This window comes from Anomaloglossus baeobatrachus, chromosome 11, assembly GCF_048569485.1.
Source record: "Anomaloglossus baeobatrachus isolate aAnoBae1 chromosome 11, aAnoBae1.hap1, whole genome shotgun sequence".
Lineage (NCBI taxonomy): Eukaryota > Metazoa > Chordata > Amphibia > Anura > Aromobatidae > Anomaloglossus > Anomaloglossus baeobatrachus.
The window spans coordinates 28,442,428-28,451,906 of NC_134363.1; the positions used below are offsets into that span (position 1 = coordinate 28,442,428).

A 9,479-nucleotide genomic window follows, 5' to 3' on the forward strand; every position below is an offset into this window, starting at 1 on the left:
AAGAATTAAATGTTTCCTATTAGTAAAGCTATTACGGCATCCTCCTTCTCTGATGAGATGAGAAAATCCCTCAAATATTTCCCATAACTTCATCTAGAAGTTATTTGATTTCTCCACTTTGGGACAATCATGGCGTCCCGCTTCTGAGACGCCATCAGTGAGCGGCCATGTGTCACATTAATATATCAGGACCTATAGAGAGAGACAAATCCTCGCTTCTGTCGTTACTGGATGAGGTTTGGAATATACCGGTTGAGAAAGAGGGTTTTATACAGGAAAGCTTAGTTATATTTATTTGGTGAACTGATAATATTTGTGCTACAGATCCATTAATAAAGGTGCCTCTGAGTTGTTTCTTCAGGAGCACACCACTCCCCTGCCTCCCGGCTTCTGGATAGTGTCTAGTGATGTCTATCCACAAATAAAATATGTACAAAACCCCGGTGCTCCGATTACGGGCTTCATTTGTCTTTATTCCATGTTTTTCTCCAGTGTTCAAATGTGACGCAGGACTGTGATGATTATATCTGTAAAGTTCTGACAATATAAATTTGATTAAAATTAATGAACATCAGACATCTTCCACGTGCTGCTCCTCGTCTAGGAATCTGGCCACTTCTCATAGACTGCAAAGGTGGCCGGTAACCTAAACCATGATTAATCTACAGAATTAATAATCTCTACATTCTTCAGACCAGAACTGAAATATAATAACAGGTAAATTGTATTTTTTCTTTTTGTACAAACACTTTGCAGTTTAACTATTTGGGAAGGAAAAAACTTGTAAATACAAAAATGACCGGGATCTTCTGCAGCGAGTCTGTTCTGTCTCGTAGGTGTAACGAGTCACTGTAATATCAAAATAAATTATCTGAATATCCATACAAATATTTGAAGGGGTCACACAATGTGTTTAATATTTTTTTTTAGGTTTTCACATTTTATTCATTAGAACCATTGACTTGAGAAAGACGTAAAGGAGGCAGCAGAGTCACTTTGTGTCCATTCTCTTTACATCTCGCACTTATTTTATCACATTAAGGGCTTCAGCCGTTTCAGTATCTGATCATCTAATCACACAATAAGTCACAGTGACTCGGATACCGATGTGCCGCCATGTCATACACTCCCATCACAGACTGATAACCCAGCAAACAATATTACCCTGCAGTATTGTCAGTAACACTGTGACAGCTTCAGCCGTGGAGGAGACGAGGACGTTCTACAAAACCAGCTCTGCAAAACCAGCCGGTAACAGATCACTATACTTCTACTAACTTTTATAATTAAAGGGGTTTTCTAGAAACACGGCAGATTCCTTCCAGATACAGCTCATCTGTCCATGGTTGTGTCTGGCAGTGTAGTTCAGCGTTATTGATGTTAACAGCACAGAGGTGCAATACCACAAACAGCCTGTGGACAGATGGGGCGCTGTTTTGGGAGAAGAGCAGGTTACTTTTTGTAATCGTGAAGAACTGTAACATAAGTCACACCCGGGTAGTAGGTGCAGGAGACATTATTAGGCTCAGACATAGGCGCCAAGCAGTGCTGAGCCTTTATGGATGTCTATATGGGGCCATTGTACTGTTTTCAGGGCGATGATATGGGCCATTGTACTGTATGGAGGGCTGCGTGGGGGTCACAATTGAGGCTTAATATTGTGTTGGGGTCACCATACATTGTCAAGGGGGTACAGTTGGGTCATCATAATGTGTGCGTGTGGAGGAATTCCCTGTTGGGGTGTTATACTTTGTTGGGGGGTACTTTATTACATTATACTTCATGGGGGCAATTAAAAGGGGAATCTAAGGGATTCAATATGAGGAAAATACTTTGATTGCTCTCAGTGAGAGAAACAAAATTATAGTTTTGTAGTTGTGATACCTTTTAATGGCTAACTAAAATAAAATAAAATAGGATGTTACAAAGCAAGCTTTCGAGACATCTCAGGTCCCTTCATAAGGCATGACATGACAAAATATCAGAAGAAACACAAATATATACACAAACAGAGCAGAGGGATGGTATAATAAAAGGGCATTTAAATAAACAAACACTAAGCTTACAGAGATTGTTTTTTTTATCTCTACTGGCTAACACGGTACAAAGATATATTTTACTTGTAAGCTTACAGAGGGAATCCTTAATTAGCTTTGATTAGTGGTGTGAAAGTTTTATTGTCCCAATATCCATGTAGGATCAGAGGTCTGTTGCCCTCACAGTCTCTGAGCAGACCCCTCAGATTCTGTAGTGAGTCATAAATCATCCTGACAGGTTGAGTCCTGTGTTTACAGAGTCAAACATTGTAATGAATTTGTGTTCCCAGACCCTGCGATGGCTCTGTGATCTGATGTTGCCTTTTACTATGACAACTTTCATATGGTTTATGTTGTGTCCTGGAGCACAGAAATGTTTGGCCACAGGTAATTGGGTTTTTTTGTCTGTAATTTTGTGGCTAACACGGTACCAAAACTTTTTTCTTTTAACTGAAAATATTTTAGAACGCTGCAATATTGTGAGATATGCTTTTCCCTCTCCAAATATTATTATTTTATTTTTTTTTTGTGGGGGGGTCCAATTAGAACTTCTGCTATGGCGCCCCATGATTTCTATGTATACCCCTGTTCCCCCAAACTGTGTATATGGCAATGTTGTGTCTTTTCATTGTTTTCAGAGAGGAGCACGACCCTATAATCAGTGTGTGGAGAGGATTGTGTGGACAGATTCCCTGTCTGGCGTCTCCAGGTAGATATTGAGCTGATGGGTTTGGGTGTTATGCCTCGTGCGATGAGTGATAATGATATAACTGTGAGGAAAGAGTTAACCTTTTTCACTGACTTAGAAAATAATAGAAATTCATTCTCCCTGGCAAGACCGAACCAGACTTATTTGCGTAATAAACTATGAGACCAACTTCAAAGACGCAGAATGTTTTGACTTAGAGACGACTGAAAAACATTCTTGTTATGGAAAAAGAAACGTCATAGACTGTTATGGGAGTATAAGTCATTATATTAATTTCTCTTGCTGGGAATATGTAATCCACGCCTTAATGAATGTAGATTAATGAATATGTATGTTGCATAGTTACGCCCTAATCAACTTTGTATAACTTTGTAATGTAAACAATACCAATACACTTTCTATTCGGAGCCGCACGTCTCCTAGCCTTTACGTGTATAACGGTGTCTGCCTGTTTTCATTGAAGGCTAAAGGGAGGGCAGAGGGGGGTCACCGGTACCCTCTCTGTAATTCGGACATCGCTGGCAATAGCTGTGACCGTTAGGTCAACCTAACATTATCTGGCGCCCGAAAAGCAGGGACCCGTGTTTCTAATCCCAGGACGCAGTGGATTGTCTTGCCATTCAGAGGAGGAGTGGACCAGACGTGGGGACCAGAAACACCTGGCCAGGTAAGAGTTGAACCTTATTCTTCTCTTTATGCTCCCCACATCTGATCTCCCCTCTCCTCAACGCGCAAAATGGTGCACTGTGAGTAGAAACTGGGTTATTGGCGGGTTTCCACTGAACTCTGAGAGAGCCTTGCCAGCTGATGTTTTCTGTGCCTTGTTTGGTTGTTTGTTTGTTTGTTTCTCTGTGTTTCTCTGCCTCTCCGTGTGTCGCGTGTCTGCTCTCCTGCGCTTTACTTCTGTGCTGTTGTCTTTGCTGGTTGTTATAGATCCCATACATCAGTGAGTGTTGAAAGGGAATAGTGTACCTGCTCTGTCCAATGGATGTGATATTCACTGCCCTAGTGTTAGTGGGAATAGCCCTGTTTGCCATTGCTATCGGATATAGAGTGTACCTTTGGTACAAGAAGGGCAACCCAGCGCCATTCAACATTCTCAGCCCCCTCTGAAGTTAGGACACCACCTTTCAGTAGGAATACAAAAGGAGTTAGTCTCTGAGTATCTCCAGGAAAGCTGGTTCTAGACCTCACCTTAGGTAGGAATACAAAAGGAGTTAGTCTCTGAGTATCTCCAGGATAGGTAGGTTTAGTCCAAAGGACGTTCAAGGGTCTAAAAGCTGAAGAAGATAGAAGAAGAATGGGGCAAGGAATATCAAAAGACAGAAGAGCTGGATGCACCCTGCAACATCTCATTACGTGTTATCATGGCAAGAGGACAGCCAGTCAGTCCAAGGAAGTTTTTAAGACATTTGGATTGAAGGGGAAGGATCAATTGGACCCCAACAAATGGGACACAATAACAGCTACTAGAGCAGGCGTGATAGCAGATAAATCATGGACTAAACTGGTCAGAACTCTTTCTGACATGGCAAAAACAGCCCACGATCAAGGTTGGATATATCATGAAGAATTAGACACATGGGAAGAAGCTGGGAAGAAGGCTAATAAGGAACAGCAGCTTCCTCTGTACCTGTCAGCTACTCCTGGAACAGCTCCAAAAATAGCAGGATCCCCGGAATGGACCTGCACAAACTGTAGCCAACAAAATCCGGACTGGAGTGAAACATGCCTAGCCTGTGGAGCCCCACAGCACAAGCTACAAGCCACAGCACCAGTGCCTCTTTATCCCGTAGTGGAAAGAAGAGTCCTGATAAGACCACCTGTTAATCCACAAAACCCAGATGCTCCCAGAGATGCAGTTCCTCATACGTATGATGACTACGTCCCCTGGACTCCAGCCAAGCAGATGGCTTTCCTGCAAAATGCTCCAGACCCGACTAGAAACCCAGTCAGTTTTTCACGTTACCTGAACCAAATACAGGTCTCCTACAGAAGCACTTGGTTGGACATGGAAGGTTTGTGTAGAGTTAAAATGTCTCCCGAACTGTATGCCAAACTCACTGCCCACCTGACAGGACATGTTCCGGACAATTGCCGTAATGTGGAATCGGGCCAAGATTTCATAAGACTCAATCTCTTCTGCGCCCAGGAGCAAAGAACTAAGGGCACAATGGGACCAGTGCATCAAGGTCCTGTGGAGAATGTCAGCTCATTTTACTACAGCTTGATGCAGTCATTCGCAGATGAAGGGCTGGACTTACAAGCGGGTGCAATACGTCGCCTGATGGTAAGATCCTTCATGGATGGAATACATGCACCTCTGGCAGAAAGATTGAAAGCGTGCTGCCCAGAATAGAGGAACATGGAAGACCTAGATCTTCTAGTCAACAAAGCAAGTGGCTTAGAAACCGACGCAAAGGATAAAAGGAGCAATAAGAAAGTTTTCATAGCAGCAGTGGACGGTCAGCCAGAAGGTACAAGAAGGAAGGCACCGACCTGCTACTATTGTGGGAGTCAGAGGACATGTGATCAGAGACTGTAGAAAGAAGAGGGACACTCAAAACCAACCCGAGAGTCAGGAGGAGAAGACTGCCTGACTTGCAGCAGCACGGGATAGGGATGCCAGAGGTCCATTTTATACACGTCCCCCTTCACATTGGCAACAAGGAAATAAGAGCTTTGGTGGACTCAGGAGCCTCACGCTCCTGAACCCCAGGAACCTAGTGCCTGAAGGATCCATCTCATCTGAAGCTACTGTAGTATTCGGATTTGATGGACAAGCCCAGATAATCTCAATAATACATCCACTGAAGGTGAAACTGTGACCATACATGTTCGTGTCTAAATTCTTAGTGTCCCCCCTGGGTGGAGATGCCCTAGTGGGAGCAGATCTACTATCAAGACTACAAGCTCAGATTGTCTACAATGAAGATGGATCTGCTATCCTGCAAATTCCAGAAGATATCCCAGAAGAAATCCTGTGCACTCTCCAGATGATAGAAGACCAACCAGAATCTGAAGTTACACATGAAGTAAACACGGACCCAATACTTCTACAAGTTCCTGCAAAACTCTGGTCCACATCAAAAACTGATCTCGGCACACTACCCGTGCCCACAGTAAAAGTTTCAGTCAAGCCTGGAATTGCGCCACCACAGCTGAGACAATCCCCCCTCCCGCTACCTCTCGCAGTACATCTACCAGTACGTGGATGATTTACTACTGTGCTGCCCTAGTGAAGAGGAATGCTTACCTTTCTAGCAGAAGTAGGATGCAAAGCAAGCAGAGATAAATGCAGACGGTGGATTCCCAGTGCGTCACTACTCATGCAACCGCTGTAGGATTGCACAAAGAATGTTCCTTTCTCCCTTACAGAAGAAGCTCGACAAAACTTTCAAAAGCTCAAGGAACTAGTGATTGATGCACCTGCTCTGGCACTACCAAACTATGATCTCACCTTTAATCTGTTCGTAGCAGAGCTTCAAGGATTTGCCGTAGGAGTACTCACCCAGAAGACGGACAAACATCACATAATCGGGTACTACTCCTCTCAACTCGACAACGTCACCAGAGCAGCACCAACCTGTGTCCGTGCTGTTACAGCAGTTTCAAATATACTGCAGAAAGCATCTGAAATCTCACTCGATTTCCCGACTACCATCCTTACCAGCCATTACATCTATGCTGTTCTCAATCAAGTGCAGTTGAAACATCTCTCCATGGCAAGACAAGTCAGACTCCAGTGCACACTGTTGCTACCCCCAAACATCTCATTTGCTCGAGTTACAAGTCTAAAACTTGCTGATCTGCTGATCTTCACAAGTTTAGAAGGGGGGACAGAAGAGAGAACAGAAGAGAGTGACAAACGTACCAGCGCACCATTTGATCATGATTGTCAGGAACTCATTGAACATGAGGCAAAGCCCCTGCACAATATTCAGGCAACACCGCTTACAAATCCAGACTTTGAACTTTTTGTGGATGGTAGCAGATACGCTGATGAAGCAGGCAAGTTCCACACCGGATTTGCAGTAGTGACTCTATATGCAGTCCTAGCCAAACAACCGCTACCTCCACGCATATCTGCTCAAGAAGCAGAACTTCTTGCTCTCATCTGGGCAATTGAGTTTCTGGAAGAACGAACAGCGAACATCTACACGGACTCAGCCTATGCACACGGCATTGTGCACGATTTTGGCACTATCTGGCAGACTAGAGGATTCCTCACAGCAACAGGAAATCCTATCAGGCATGGAGCCTCAGTGAAGAAACTAATGGAAGTAGCCTTGATACCAAAACAGCTAGCAATCATAAAGGTTGCTGCCCACACCAAGGCTCAAACACCCGAGGCAAGGGGAAATCGCTTGGCCGACCAAACAGCAAAACAAGCAGCCTTCCTCCCTTTGAAGGAGACGGAAACAGTGTCAACGACAGAGGAAGAAATGCAGAACCTCTTTGAGACACAAGAAAACGCCTCTGAGGAAGAAAAGGCCGGATGGCGGGCCAAGGGGGCAGAAAAGGTGGAGGGGATTTGGCGCCTAAACGGACTTCCCGTCCTGCCACGCAGTTGGTTCCCTGCCATTTTCCAAGTACTCCACTACCCCACATATGGAAGCACAAACTCAATCATGAACCAGATGCAACCATATTGGATAGCCCCCGGCTTTAGACAATACGCCTCCCAGAGAATAAAAGCTTGTCACATCTGTCAACAACACAATCCAGGCCAGCTAACTAAAACCCCGCAAAGACACATGCCAAAGACGTTTGCCCCATTTCAAAGAGTACAAATAGACTATATACAGTTGCCAAAACATGGCATCTACGAGTTTGTACTTGTCTGGGTAGACCTCTTCTCAGGATGGCCAGAGGCCTATCCTGCAAGCTTAGCCACGGCCCGAATTACAGCAAACAAATTGGCCTGTGAGCTGGTGCCTCAGTTTGGACTCCCTGAAGTCATAGAGTCAGACCGAGGTACTCATTTCACTGGACAAGTTTTTCAGAACACCTGTGCCCTGTAAGGCATGCAGTCAGCCTTACACACGCCTTACCACCCACAGTCATCAGGGAAAGTGTAAAGGTTAAATGGGACTTTAAAGCTCAAACTAGCCAAGGCAGTGGAGGAGACTGGTAGACCATGGACAGAATGTCTCCCCATAGCTTTTTACCCTATAAGGACTACCCCGCAGGGAAAGCACAGACTCTCACCCTTTGAAATACTCTTTGGTAGTGCACCCAGATTAGGATGCTACTTCCCACAGGAGTTACACCTGCAATGTGATAGCCTAACGTCTTATGTTGTTTCCCTGCAGAAGAGACTAACTGAAACCCACCAATGGGTCTACTCTTCTCTACCTGATCCTGATTCCGTTACAGGAACCCACTCCCTAAAGCCTGGTGACCGGGTTTACCTAAAGAAGCACGTGAGAAAGACCCTTGAGCCACGATTCGAAGGGCCTTTGACTGTCCAGCTGACCACTCCAACCTCCGTCAAACTTGAGGGGAGATCGACATGGGTCCATGCCAGCCACTGCAAGAAGGCCTAATACTGCTGATAAGTATTTCTATGTGTACTCCCTTTTTGGGGCCTTCTACACCACGGCAGAATTCATTTGAGACCCATCATGAAGTGTTAGCTGAAAAACTTGAGATCACAGACTGCTGGATATGTACACACGCACTTGTGACAGCCTCTTCCATGCCATACTTAGCCATACTCGTCCCAATAAACAAAGTGTTTCAATGGGGAGGCTGTTACAACAGACTATCAGTGTTCCAAGTGTTACTCTGTTTACTAGTTGCTTATGTAGTGTTCAACTTGCTAATGGCTTTGTTGTCCCGCTGCTTGAAGCAATGTAGATACAATGATTATTCAGCACCCGTATGAAATCACTAATATGCCTTTTTTTCTCTTCTCTACTCTTTCCTCTAGAAATCACCTTGGCATATCATGATGAGACTCCTATCGAGAGGCATGCAGGCAGTCCTGGGTGACGGATGTGAGACGACACTCCCTGAGCAAACCCGCGGCTCAGAAAGTATCTGGAGGCTAGCCTGCTTTCTCTATAGTCCAAAGCTTCTCGATGGCCCCCTGTCCATCAATCACGCCAATAGGGGGGATTGTGAGGAAAGAGTTAACCTTTTTCACTGACTTAGAAAATAATAGAAATTCATTCTCCCTGGCAAGACCGAACCAGACTTATTTGCGTAATAAACTATGAGACCAACTTCAAGGACGCAGAATGTTTTGACTTAGAGACGACTGAAAAACATTCTTGTTATGGAAAAAGAAACGTCATAGACTGTTATGGGAGTATAAGTCATTATATTAATTTCTCTTGCTGGGAATATGCAATCCACGCCTTAATGAATGTAGATTAATGAATATGTATGTTGCATAGTTACGCCCTAATCAACTTTGTATAACTTTGTAATGTAAACAATACCAATACACTTTCTATTCGGAGCCGCACGTCTCCTAGCCTTTACGTGTATAATGGTGTCTGCCTGTTTTCATTGAAGGCTAAAGGGAGGGCAGAGGGGGGTCACCGGTACCCTCTCTGTAATTCGGACATCGCTGGCAATAGCTGTGACCGTTAGGTCAACCTAACATAACTGTAGTAAGTCATTCCACAGCAGAACATGACGTCTTTATCAGCGGTGGGATTGGAGACATATTTGTGGCACACGATATAGGAAGATTTGTGGCAAATTGTCCCTGCACTGCCATA

General features: G+C 44.4%; 1 long non-coding RNA gene across 1 annotated transcript; it reads left to right on the forward strand.

The window, feature by feature from the left end:
* Positions 1-1,170: 1,170 nt before the first annotated feature.
* On the forward strand, positions 1,171-9,119 carry LOC142256443 (uncharacterized). Its single transcript, XR_012727525.1, has 3 exons — positions 1,171-1,251; positions 2,675-2,745; positions 8,125-9,119. It is a non-coding gene; the product is annotated as an uncharacterized LOC142256443 (long non-coding RNA).
* Positions 9,120-9,479: the final 360 nt, after the last annotated feature.